The following is a 13526-nucleotide window of genomic DNA, read 5'->3' as shown; positions in this document are numbered from 1 at the left end:
GTCACAATAAAAATGAGAGAGCCCTTCACATACTTTTATCACTTTGTTTTTTCCAATGCACTTTAGAATCTTAAAAGAAAAAAATGATGATGGTAAATAACTCAATATCAGTTATATATGTATAGAACATATCGAGTGCATCTAATTCCTTCTGTGATACATTTTTATAGGTCTCTGCATGATATTTGATCAAGTTCTTAAGTTTATACATTATTTTCAGCTATAGACTGAGTTTTCAAAATATTTTTCCAAGATCAGTTTAGCCAGTGTTTTAATTGTTATGAACCCATTCATTTAGATGTGTTCAACTTAGCCACAAACAAAGCTTGGTTTCTGAGGAAATGAAATCTCAACTGCAGACATATTTACCTGAAATAGCTTTGTCATTCTGACTTCTCCTCTGTATGAACATGTGCTCTACATTTTTCAGAAAATAGTCAATTTTAGCGTGATGCATGTTCCTGAGCACCATAGGAAGGGACTTCAGAGAAAGCTGAAGTGAGTAGTAAATACAATAGTTCTTTTACACAAATCTAAGAAAATAAACAATAGTTCTATACACACACACACACACACACACACACAATACACACAATACTATTGGGATTAACAAAGAAGTACCCCGAGAAGAATTTAAACAAATGATTATTTCAGAAATAATAGGAATGTTTTTCAAACATCAAATAAATTCTAACTTTGCTATAAGAAAAAAAAAACTTGAAGAAATATATTTCTTCTTTACATTATAACATAATGGGGGATGTTTTATTGTTAGTAGGGTACACTTCTTACAAAAAAATGTTTTTAAATAGAATTAATATTTCAATCACTAAGTTGCTCTTTCATTAATTTTATCAAAGGTTTATTAATTAGCCACTGCTATGTGATAGAGGAATTTACTCAGGAGATGTCTGGTGTTTTCTCTATAGACCAAAATCAATACTAACCAGGTTTTTTTAAGTAGTTTTCCTGAGGTCATGAAGTTGTCACAGTGTTCAAAATCCAAGGAATCAGAAGCACCTTAAGCTTATCTTGGCCAAATACATCTCCATCAGGATTTATACAGATACGTAGTCCTTCCCTTATTCATATAGTGCTTCCTCATTCATCTAGCACCCTCCTTGTGCCAGCACTGCTCTCTGCTTAACTCTGGAGACCAAGAGGTGAACTAGACTCACCTTGGCCTATGGGAGCTCCCACACTGGTGGTGGACACATAAGGAATCCTAAGCATACAACAGAAACTACAATTGTTTCAAATGCAATGTGCCATCTAGCTCCATCTCTCATAGCAGTGGAAGTGTTTAAAGGCATATGAAGAGGAAGAAAGAGGGACTATATATGCATGGCAGAGGGAAGCACTGGCACAAATTAATATATATATATATATATGTATATATATATATATATATATATATATATCATAGTTCAGGGTGGTAGCTCTGAATGACTTGAGAAAAAGTAAATATGAAGAAGAAAAATGAAGAGGAACAAATGTGAAAGGAAGAAAGGAGTATGGTAAGAAAACAGGCTGGCCCAAATTAAGAGGGGTTTTATTTGGTTTGGAAAGATGTTCTTGCATGTTACCTGAGGACAGCCGTATTTGCCATTCAGACTGCATTTTAGAAATTTCCCTCCAACATTAGTGTGGGAGTGAATTAAGGTGAAGATATTTGAAGTTAAAGTGAAAAAGTTTGAAGTTAAGGAAGTGGGTTAGAAGTGCTCGAAAGACATGATAAACACCTTCAGAAGGGCATGCCCATAGGAAAAAAAAGGGAAGATGAGTTTCAGATTTGAGGAAAAAAATCTGAGGTGGAGATGGAAAGGAATCAGAGGACGACTGGAAGGTTTCCAGTTGTAGTAGCTTCCTGGTGGCATCTTCATTAAATAGAACAGGAAGAAGCCAATGCAGGAGGGGTGTGGATGAAGGGGAAGATGTCGAGTTTAATTTTTACAATGCTATTTGAGAGGCTTGTGGAACTTCTAGAGAAGTGTCCTCTGGGTGAGAGGCGTAGATACTGACCAGGGAACCTTCCATATCAGGTGGCATTTGAAGATATGAAAGAAGATAAGATCCGCCTGGAAAGTTGTCTTATCAGACAGGAGGCGATCTGGTAACATTTCTGATGAAAGCCAACATTTAATGGAAGACAAATGAAAACCACCAACAGAGGAGATTCAACTGGGACAATCTGAGGGACAATTTGAACTCTGCTTACTCCAAAGAACAGCAAGGAGTTTATGAGTAACTTCTGTAAGGTAAATTCCCAGGCTCTTATGGTCAGCAGCTAGCTTAGGATCTAGAATAGTGAAGTGGGGATGGAGGACAGAGAAGACGGACAATGGAGCTAAACCACGAAAGGGAGGGCACAAGAGAAAACAGATGCTATCGAAAGACAGGCAGGCTCAGCCAAGGTGGATTTACTTTATTTTTTAAGATAGAAGCTATGTATCTGTTGAGAATCAAAGAAACATTGAAATAAAGACTAAAAACTATAAAGGAGAGAAAGTAATCAATGGAGCAGTGTCTCTAAGAAGACAGAATAGAGTTGGCTAAAGGGATGTAACGAAAGGATTTGGCCCCAAGTAGAGAGATGGACATCCCTTCTCCTTAGGGGAGGGAAAAGCCTTGGGTGAACAAAAATGCAAATGCATTTTGGGTTGAAGGGCAGGAAGTTGAGGGCTTTCTTTCGGTGTTTCTGGGAAGAGATCTGAGTCAGCTTAAGGTTCTGGGGAGGATCTTGAAGGCCCCACTGCTGCAATTTCCTCCTTGGGTGACAGGAGGAAGGTGAGGGCCTTGTGACAGAGCAGAAATTAAAATGCTCAACTCTAAGGGCAGAGCTGCTAAAAGATCTCTTGAGTCAGTTCTAATAACACCCTTCTTGTCAGCTGATTGCAAGGGAATGAGATCCTACTGGTAAATACCAAGGGTCTTAGCTGGAGAGTGGCCAATCTGGCAGGGAGCTGGACAAGTCAGAGGGGACAAGTGAAAGTTGCCTCACAGAAAACTTCGGTCTTTCTGGATGTCAGGATTCCAAGGAATTTCCAAAGAAGATGGTTCTGAGTTAACTAATCGTAGAAGCAAAAAGGCTATTGAAGAAATATGTTTACTTATTTAATCACCCTGCTATATTATAGTCCAGTATTGAGTATCATACATTTCACTTCAGAGGACAGGGTCCTCACAGACAGCTGGAAGGGCAGGGCTATACTACAAAGACTTGGGGGTGATAATATCACCCAGGAAGCCTGAAAGAGAGAACAGAAGGCAAAAAGTATATATATATTCTTGAGCCTCAAGAGCTCATGAAATTTGCCTTGCTAGATTTTGGACCTGCCTGGGACCTCCCTTCCTTATTTCCCGCTCCAACCTTTCAGAAGGGGGTATCTATGTGTATGCCCACTCTACCGCTGAACTTTGGAAGCACATAAGTTCACAGATTCATAACTGAAAAGAAAGTTTGCCTCAGAATTGTTCCTCAAGTCTCACCAATATTTGATTGAGGTGACATTTAGATGAGACTTTGGACTTTAGAGTTGATGTTAGAGTGGGTTAAGACTTTGGGGCTTAGAAAGGTAGCATCATATATAAAATAAGGGAAATTATTCAAAAGGATTTAAAGCTGTCTTAATCAGATTATCTTCATCATATTGCTCTCTGCTGTCTATCAAAGCTGTGCTTTACTCTATTTCAAATATTAGAACAAAGACAACACATTGTCTGTTTTATGCTGAGCAATTTTCCCTATTTACCTATTCACCTTTTAAATGGTGACATCACAAGGCTCATCTCCATGAGTGAGCTCTTTTTTTTTTTTTCCTGGTATACTCCTGTCCTTCACTATCACTATCATTTTCCTTCTCTTCATAATGTTTTATTTCCTAGAATCCTATATCTAAATTCAAATTCAAATTATTCTCTCATTTTTAAGACAATTTTCTGGCCTCCAAAAATGTGATTTGAAATTTGAACTCACATGGACAGAATGACTTTTTTCCCATGAATATCATCAAAGCCCCGTGTCCACCTGGTAAGAAACCAAGGTTCCAAAGTCATAGAAGTTACTGTGTAATCTATTGGTTGCTATAGTTCAGATGATAAATAACTTGTAAAATATTGTCCCATGCAGATTTTACTTCTTCAATAAATGCACTATTTATTGTTTTAACCACATCTTTTCCACCAAAAGGATATATGCAAAGCACTGTATATTTAGGGCTCTTAATTCTGTATTTCTATTTCAGGTGCTTCATAATAGTTTCAGACTGTCTTACCAAAGATCTGTTAAATCTATTCACATGCTCAATAGATAACTCACTCCTAAATTGTGCAGAAAAAATCCATCTTCTCCATCATCACACGGAGGAGCCTACTCCTTCTCCAAACTTCTTGCTAGCCACCTGGCCACATTCTGCCAATGCCTTAGAATCCTGTGCAAGTTCACCTTCGTCTATTATACTATTATTCTCCTCTACCTCTTTGTTCAATAATTCATTTCTCTTGGAGGAGGGTGAGGCCTGAGGAAACAAGACCCAAACATCTTTTCATTTTCTATGACTACATTATTATCTTTAGTTTTCAAATAAGCATATTTATTGTGATCTCTAGCATTCTGATATCTTCTTATTGAACTGAATGTAAAATTGAAACTCCTAACCATAGCCTACTTGATCCCACAGGATATGGCCTCTATATTTCTAAGATGGTCTTTTAACCTTTCTTTTCCTCACTCACTACTTCCAGCCACACAGATCTTCTTGCAACTTATCGAAAACTCAAAGCTTGTTCAATATTCAGGATCTTTGTACTCTGTGCTTCTTCTGTGCAGAATACTCTATCTCAGTCTCGGTAAGGTTAGGTCTTCCTGCTATTCCATTCTTAGTTTAAAGACAACTCCTCCAAGAGTCCTTCCCTGCCCATCACCTCTACATGGCTCATTTCCATCACTATCCTATCCTCCTGTTTCACCCTATTATATCATATGCCAGTCTCTGGTATTACTATGCACATTAACTTAATTTTTGTCTGTCTCCCCTCACTAAAATATAAACATCCTGTGAAGAGAGTCCTGACTTTAGGTTCATAGCTCTACCTATAGGAGCTGGAAGTACTGGTGTAGAACAGGGCCCAATTACCATTAAAATCAGTTAAGTGCCAAGTACCTGAAAAGAGACATCTGAAACACTTGTCAGAGGGCAAGAGGAAGAGAACGTCAAAAAAAGTAGCTTTGTCATTGCAATGGCATGCTAGAATCCCCACATGAAAGATTTAGTTGAAGACAGAGTCAGCAGAAGACAGTGAATCAATCTGCAAGAGGTCATGGGAACTGAGAAAGAGCACATTTTCAGTAATTGTTTCAAAATCTACCTGGTCTAATGAAGTCTCTGGGTGCAGAACCACCACCTCAGGAAACACATGTCTGTGTCATACATTCCATCACTTGGTTGCGCCATGGTGGTGTTGTAATTTGACTCATCACAGTATATGCACATGCCTTGTCTTGAGAGGCAGCCTGGCATGGCATAAGGGGAACTGACTGTGAGATCAGAAGGCCCAGGTCACAAGTCAATAACTAGCTCTATGATATTGGGGAAGGCCCATACATACCTAGCCCCATTGATTAGCCTGCTACCTGCCCACCAAACCAACTACAACCCAAAACTGTAACTGTACCTCCAGGTTAGGATTTGGAAATACCATCATTCCCATTCAGCCACTTGACCTTGGCTGCTCTGTGCTTTAGCCCACAATCAGGTCTTCCTACGTTATATCTTATCTTTATTTATGAGCCTTTTTCTCTTCCTAAGCCAGATCTTTTTTTAAGATCTTATTCATGTCTATATTACATCTCCCAGCTTCTCATCCTCACCTACTCCCAATCCCCACCCAACCTGCACTGTGCACATGGCAAGAAGTAAAAATATTTTTGCTAAAATTTTGTGAAAACTTTCTGAAAAACAAACGAATAACATGTAGCAAGTACTTTAAAGACAAACACATTCTTTGACCTCATTATTCTTTTAGAATCCTAGTTTTTTTTAGAATACTACTCAATAATTTTAGATGCAAACAAGTATATATTTATAGATATATAGATAGGTAGATATTCAATCCACTGTTGTATTAGTTGCAAAACAATCCAAAACAAAAAATCATAATATAATAGCATAATTATCAAAAAATAGAAAGATGATTAATTCATGGACTATCTAATGATGGATTAATAGATGATATATGATAGAAGGATACTAAACATCTTTTAAAAGTAATGAGTTAAGAGATAGGAAAGCAAAACATGCTGTCAAGTAAAGAAACCAACTCTGAAAAGAACTATATGCATTATGATCCCAGTTTTGTGAAATACTAAACGTGTGTGTGTGTGTGTGTGTGTGTGTGTGTTTGTATCCAAAGGTGGTTTTCTTGGAGTGAGATTATTAATGACTATTTAAAGCTTTCTGTATGGACACATACTACTGCTCAATAATCAGAAGAAATGAGTCTTAAAACTTTGTTAATGAATGAATGAATTCTCTAAATAATTTTTACTGAATTAATGTATTTAATCATAAAATGTGAATAATATTACTCTTCTCCCCTCCCATATTCTCACATATGAAGCTTAATGGAAACTTTGAATTTTGTGTTCAATAGTTCATGTTGGGTTCCCCTATAGGCTGGTAAATTTTAGATAAAATTCTTTCAAAGTAAATTCTGACAAAGCACACAGTAAGACGAGTGGTCAGTAAACTATGACTTCTCAAGATTATGTAAGTAATTAATATGTGAATGCTGAAATTCACAGCAATGTAAATCAGCTCTTTATCCACATTCACAAATATTACAAAAAAAAAGTGCTAGAAAAAGTGTATTCAAAGCCAGATCATTTACCTCTGTTCACTGGAAACTGCTGTAGAGTCAAGGGGTATTAGCCTTGTTTTACAGTTGAAGGAAGTTGAAATTGAAAAAGCAACTTCACTAAATTCATGGAAAGAGATGATATTGCAAATATCAGCTGCCATTTCTGGTGGGCCCTTCCTTTCACCCAGGCTATACAACCCCACCCACAGTTCCTACGCAAGGTTATTCTGTGTCCAATTCCCAGGAGGCCAACCATGTCCTCCACAACAAAAGATGAGCTGCTGCTTCTTTACATTTTAGATGAAGAAAACTCAGAGCAGAAACAGAGCCAGCCTGATGAGACCTGTAACATGAGTGAGAAAGAAACCTGACAGCTGCGTATCTTAACCGAACTCACATTTAGAGTGAGTAGGAACTGGTGAGGGCAAAATTCATTGCCAGTTCTGTTTGCCTCCAGTATCCACCCATGACATCACACTATTGTCTCTTCAGTTTTCAATTGTTTTGATAAAGTTTATTTTTCATGCTGAAAAAGAATGCTCAACACAATAATACCTTTTGTGGACCAGAAATATTTTCTAAATGTTAAATTGAAATAAATAATACTTTTCTTCCCCATGACTTCTATGTCTGCTTTTACACGAGAAGTAAGTTTAAGGTTTTGACCTGAACATGCTAGAGATTGACACTCATGCCAAGCTAAACTTACACATGTTGGGTTATTTTTATTACCTGATCTGCAAATATGGGAAATTTTTTTTTGCTCTTTTGCCTTAGGAAGGTTAACTGAAGCCATGGATACACACTTCCTCTAATTTGAAAAACACCTTTGTGTTAGGCAAAGATGCTTTGTTATAGCTTCTGCTGACATCTTGGTGACATGCTATTGTCATGGATGGGAAACTCTCAGTCTGAGTATTATAGATGGCTTAGAGAATATCCGAAAGCCTTTCTAAGAGAAAATATCCCTCTATTTCGGGTTCCATTCCAAGTGAGCATCCCCATTCACTGCTATGAAGATTCATTTCCAGGCAAGCTCATCTCTACTATTTTGAAAATTTGGAAACTGAAAGTCTGTTTCTAACGGCTTACACGTTATAGTAGTGAAACTGACAGACAAACCTAATCAAACTCAGCAAGTTTTGACCCTGGGGACCAAAAGCACACACATATGTAGGGATGTACTCCCCATCAGTCTCCTTTTCAATATAGCTCAATGTTCTTATACTTGCTAGTTTTGAGAACAGATGAAATCACAACAGTTTATATACCCAATGTCTCTTATTCATCCTATCACCTTTTAATATAGAATTTTAACCATTCTTTTTTTCTAAAAATAAATAAATAAAGGCTCCTGCCCCCTAAACAACTTGAGGCTTCAAGGGTCTCACATATATTCTGGAACAAATTCTAACACACTGAGTATACTATAACTTTCCACAGGCTTATATTGGATAGCCACCATGTCCATAAGCATCCTCTGTGTCAACATCACTTCCACTATTTCCAGACAAAGCTGCCTTGCTAAAGATCCTGTCTCTTGATGAACTGAAATTATATGGTTTTCAAGATGGTGAAATAGAGTTGTGTTCATATCCTCTCTGATGAAAGCCATCCATATGCCAACCATCATCTATCTATATGCCAATCATCAACTATCTTTATTTCTGTCCATACTGTCCCTTTCTAGTAATCATGCACAAACCCCTTTCCCCTCATCCAAAAACACGAGAGGCATAATTAAGCTAATATGTGCTCATTAGCCCTATTGTTTCTTCAGGTTGTCCTCACTGAGGACTCACACAAATTTCCTTTTCAAACTTTTATTCCATTACAAAAGCTAAGAGAATTTTTAAGATTTTATTAAGGTATAATTTATGTGGAGCAAAATAAAACACTTTTGTTATACATCTTGACACAGGACTCTCCAGTGTAAGTCAAGTTATAGGATATTTTCACCAACTCTAGAAACTTTTTTTCAATCCCTTCACAATTAATAACACCCACCCTCCCACCTCTACAGATAACCACTATTCTAAATTCTATCACCATGGATGAGTCTGACCTATTTTTTTGAATTATATGTAAATAGAATCATAATTATACTTTCTGTGTGAGGATCCTCTTGCTCAACATATTTTTACCACATTAGGAGTTTATCTTTTTTACTGCTAAGTAATATTCACTTAGCATATAAGTGAATGCTAAGTGAATGGAGAGAAAAACATCATTAGCCAATTTCATTATTTTGTGAACATTATAGAATGTTCTTATATAAATTATCAGGGCAACAACATCACTATGGAATATAATCTTGTAGGATCATCATCACATATGTGGCACATCATTGGCCTATATGCCATTGTGTGGATCGTGACTATGTGTGTGTGTGTGTGTGTGTGTGTGTGTGTGTGTGTGTGAATATAACCCAGTTTCCATTTAGTGGACAATTATAAATAAAGGTGCTATGATTGTCTTCATAAAAATTTTTTCACAGATGGAATGGATTAGTCATTGGGTAAATATCTTTTTAATAGAAACTCTTGAATAGGTTCACAAAGCTGTGCGCCATTTTATAGTTCCACCAACAGCCAATGAGAATCCCAGTTGTTCCACATACAGGAGGTGTGCAATGGTATTTCAGTTTCTTTCCTATGAGTTTATAGCCCATCTAGTCTAGTCCTATGGCAATCTTAACATAGTTCTTGTGTTCAAGTTAAGCAATGATGATTCTTTCATGCTTATAGGTTTCTAGGCACTAAGAGTTTTAGATTTTTCTTTCAGAGATCAGAGTAAAAGAATTAGAGTATAAGCCTGAAGCCTTTCACACAAATGGAATTTCTCTATATAGGTTGCTACTATCGTGCATGTTTGAAGGAGAAGTCATTAATTTTCTCTTGATGTTTTTATTACTTGATTGCTCATTTGCAGACTCTCTCACCCTTGAAGGGTACTTTTAGTCTTTGTAATTTAGGGAGATAAAAGTGTTATCATCCTTCCTGGCAAAGGATGCTGAGCAAAATTAGCAGCCACGGTAATGAGGTTTCCCCAGAGGAGATGCCTAGACATGAAGTTCATAGTTTTGCCTAAACTGAAACTATGTTCCAGATCAGTCCTAGAATTAGAATTAAAGAGATTCCACACCTGGAGATGTAATCACTTGAGCTCCCTCTGCCCCTCAACACATCTCAAATATGCATCCATGCTGACTAATGAGCTCTCTGCTGCCATGAGCTATTTACTTCTGGCCTAGACACCATCAGGTGTTTCATAACCAGTTCCGCTGGGGAGAAAACCAACAAGGTGATGGGCTTTAAGAAGAATAATTTCTTTGGAGCCTGTTTCATAATTAATTAAGCAAATGCACTTCTTCTCCATTAGAAGTCTTCATACAATAGGAAATTACATCCTAGATGTTCTTTTGCACTTTGTCTTTTATATTGGTTGCATTCAAGATTGATTAATTTATGGTTTGACCAACATTTGCCCTGGATGAATCCATTGTTACAATAACATATTTTTAATTACTTAAAAGAAGAGGATTAAGTATATGTAAGTAGTTATCAGATAACTTAATTATGAAAATATCCAAGATCATATCCAATTTTTATTTTCATTAAATTGACTTGCCCATCTCTAATATGGATTTATATAAAGTGTTTTGTGTGCACATGCATGATTTCAAGGATCATAATTAGGCCAAACTGCTACATGCTATAAGGCAGGCCAAACCATCTTTCTCCTTCACAAGTCTAAATAGACTCAAGATATCCATTCTCCTTATAAGACTCTTTAAAAACTTGTAAATGGTTGGAAATGGGGTTCTATAATACTTTGAAATCAACAGACATTTGTCCAGGAATCTGACTAGTAGCTCAAGATGTTACTACTAGTTCTGTTAGTATTATTCTTCTTCCTTTAGTCACATGTTTTCCAAATCTTTTTCTGGTTATCTCAAACTATCAAAATTTGTTCTACATACTGAAAGGTTTATCCAGTATGATTTTCTAAAAGAACATTTGCTAGACATGGATTGTTGATTGAAAACCTCAGAGTTGTGTGACCTTCTAGAACATCAGTTTCTGCCTCTAAAAAATGAAATTCACAAAATTTCTCTTGAAATAGTTGTGAAATTGAGTAAGTAAGTGAGAAGTCCTATATTAACGGTAAGGCATGGGGACTATACTGTTTGTTATTCTTTAGAAGCAGAAAAACCAACATGAGTGCGTAGATCATCATTCCAGTAAAAGTCTACCCCTGACTGTACAAATAAGATGTGTTGTATTTCTCTCAAAGTGTTTTTTCTCTTTAACATCAGGGGGCAAATAAGATAAATCATGTCTCAAAGAAAGTGTACTGACAGAAGGTGATACTAATGCTAGGATAAAAATAAAGAAAAGGAAAGGCAGAGAGAAAACCCGAGAGGGGAAAGAAAGAGCTGATAGAGCCAATAACAGGCAAATAGAATACAATCATGATCACAAAATGTAGCAATAAAACAATTAGAGCATATGATAAGTAACTTCACTAAAATAGATGTTAAAAGTGATCTTTAAAGACTATAGAAATCAAAGGACAGTGTCAATTCTCCTTTCAGGTCTACCTGATGCTTCTAGAATCTGTCCTCATTTGCCACTCAGTCTCCTTGGCTTAGAAATTACCTTAACCCTTTGTGCCCAGAGCCCTTTCCTTGATGGTGCTTTAGACTGGCCTGTGGGCCACGGGAGTTTGCTGTCTCCCTGAGGCCATTACATCTGAAGCTCCTCTGTGCTCTGGACTATATTTGTCCAGTTCAGTTTGCTCACAGACTTCCTGCTGGCAAGTTTCCTTCCAACAGCTTAGTGGAGTTATGTTGGAATGAAACGGACCTCAGTGTGATCTTCAGGACTTAACCACTGCTAATCGAGGCTTGACCTGCTGAAGTCAATGTGGAGGAGACGCTGATTATATTCCTATGATTTTTGTCTATGGTAGGACTTTGTCAACTGGAGACATGTTCCCACTCCCTTCTGACAAGGCCAGATTGACAAAAATGTCTGATTCTTCAATAGATCCATTTAAAATGTCCCTTGGATTTATTTACTAAAGGATTTTGTCAAATTTTTTGAATTACTCTTTTACTGATTTGAATAAGATCTTTATTTACCAAATTTCAGAAACACTTTTACCATAGGAAAAGTGTAACACTCTTGCATAAATATAGCGCTGAATAATATCCTTATAGGCAAGGCCTACCTAGATAACATAATGAAAAATCCAAACTATTATGATTGTTGTTTACCAAGAAGTAAATGACTTCATTTAAAAAAAAAAATACTGATAAGACTCTATCCAAACAGAGGTCATCTCTTACTCAATGTTCTGTATCCCACTTGCTTGGGCTTGAAGTCTAAGTGAGTCCAGAATAATTACTTTTACATATATATATATATATATATATATATATATATATATAGAGAGAGAGAGAGAGAGAGAGAGAGAGAGAGAGAGAGACAGAAAGAAAGTAATGCCCAGAGGGAGTCATGGAACATTTTTTTGAAAATCAGGTGAAATCATGGAGTAAAAATAGGCAACCCACAATTATCCATGTTAATAAGGGTTAAGAATAATTTGCTTAATACAAAAAAGTTTTTATGTTAGCCCAATTTTTGGATTAATTCATTCATGATAAACATTGCTTCTCATTTTTTATTAATACCTTCTCTTATTGTCCTTCCTAAATCTCCATCTGATTGTTATTTCCTAAGATCCCAGCATGTCCTCTATAGACAGGAAGGAGTTAGATCACACCTCTTCAACTAATTCACTTAATTACCCAACTCACCCCCAAGCAATGTGCTAACTAGAAAGACAGCATATTTTATTAGTGAGTGTCTGTGGTTGGCAAAACTGGATCGACCAGATTCTGTTCTGCCAAAGTCCAGGTTTCTGTTCTTAGTAAATTCCTCGGGATCAAACGTTATATTGGAGACACTGAAAGACTGAGTTTCTTTCTCCTTCCTTTATGCCTTCTCTTCCCAATAATCTTTAACATACATAAGACTTTCTCTATAAATGTCTAAAAACAAATAAAAATAAAGCTCCTTTGATCTGACTCTGTCTTCTGGTCTATTATTTAAATTTCTTAGCCCCTTTTCCAAATTTCTCAGAAGTATGGTCTATACTTTTTTTTGTTGTTTATTCTCTTATTTGCTTTAGAATTCAGTGAAATTTAACATCTGGTCTATAACTCAGCTGAAATTGCCCTTATATTTTCCTCCTAAGGACACAGGCAACTTTCCAGACCCAAAGAATACTTTCCAATCTTTACCTGTAGAAGGTACCTGACTTCTGTGCTATTGATCATCCTGCGTCTTCAGTCTTCTGATGTGGTCTCTCTGACATCACATCTTCCTGGTTGCCCTCACATCTCTGAGTCTTCCTTTTGCCTGTTCCCTTCACAGCAATTTAATTTCACCTAGGCACACAGTTTTATTTCACCATTCTCCATCTGTGTTCTCTCTCTGTGTGGTTTCATTTACAGCTGTAGTTCATGAACAGCAGACTTGCCAAGGTCTTCCAAGTTCAAGTCCTTGAACTACCAGAGATTCTGATTCATAGGCTGAACTATAGACTAAATACCTGCACCAGATTTGACAATGAAACTGTTTAAATTCAACACATCAAAA

At 36.7% G+C, this 13526-nt stretch overlaps 1 protein-coding gene across 44 annotated transcripts in view; it reads right to left on the bottom strand.

Moving 5' to 3' along the window:
* Window positions 1-13454, bottom strand: part of LOC120889308 (uncharacterized) — a 306686-nt gene extending 293232 nt beyond the window's left edge. For 19 of the 44 annotated variants that reach the window (XM_078019397.1, XM_078019379.1, XM_078019390.1 and 16 more), the window contains exon 1: window positions 13169-13452. The gene's annotated coding sequence lies outside the window, so the exon portion shown is untranslated. Of the gene's footprint in view, window positions 1-13168 lie in introns of all 44 variants that reach the window. The other 25 variants (XM_078019388.1, XM_078019389.1, XM_078019378.1 and 22 more) reach the window with 7 other exon arrangements.
* Window positions 13455-13526: the final 72 nt, after the last annotated feature.

Source organism: Ictidomys tridecemlineatus, chromosome 8 (assembly GCF_052094955.1).
Source record: "Ictidomys tridecemlineatus isolate mIctTri1 chromosome 8, mIctTri1.hap1, whole genome shotgun sequence".
NCBI classification, from domain to species: domain Eukaryota; kingdom Metazoa; phylum Chordata; class Mammalia; order Rodentia; family Sciuridae; genus Ictidomys; species Ictidomys tridecemlineatus.
Note: the sequence above shows the minus strand (reverse complement) of the source record. Positions and strands in the feature narration are given on the sequence as shown.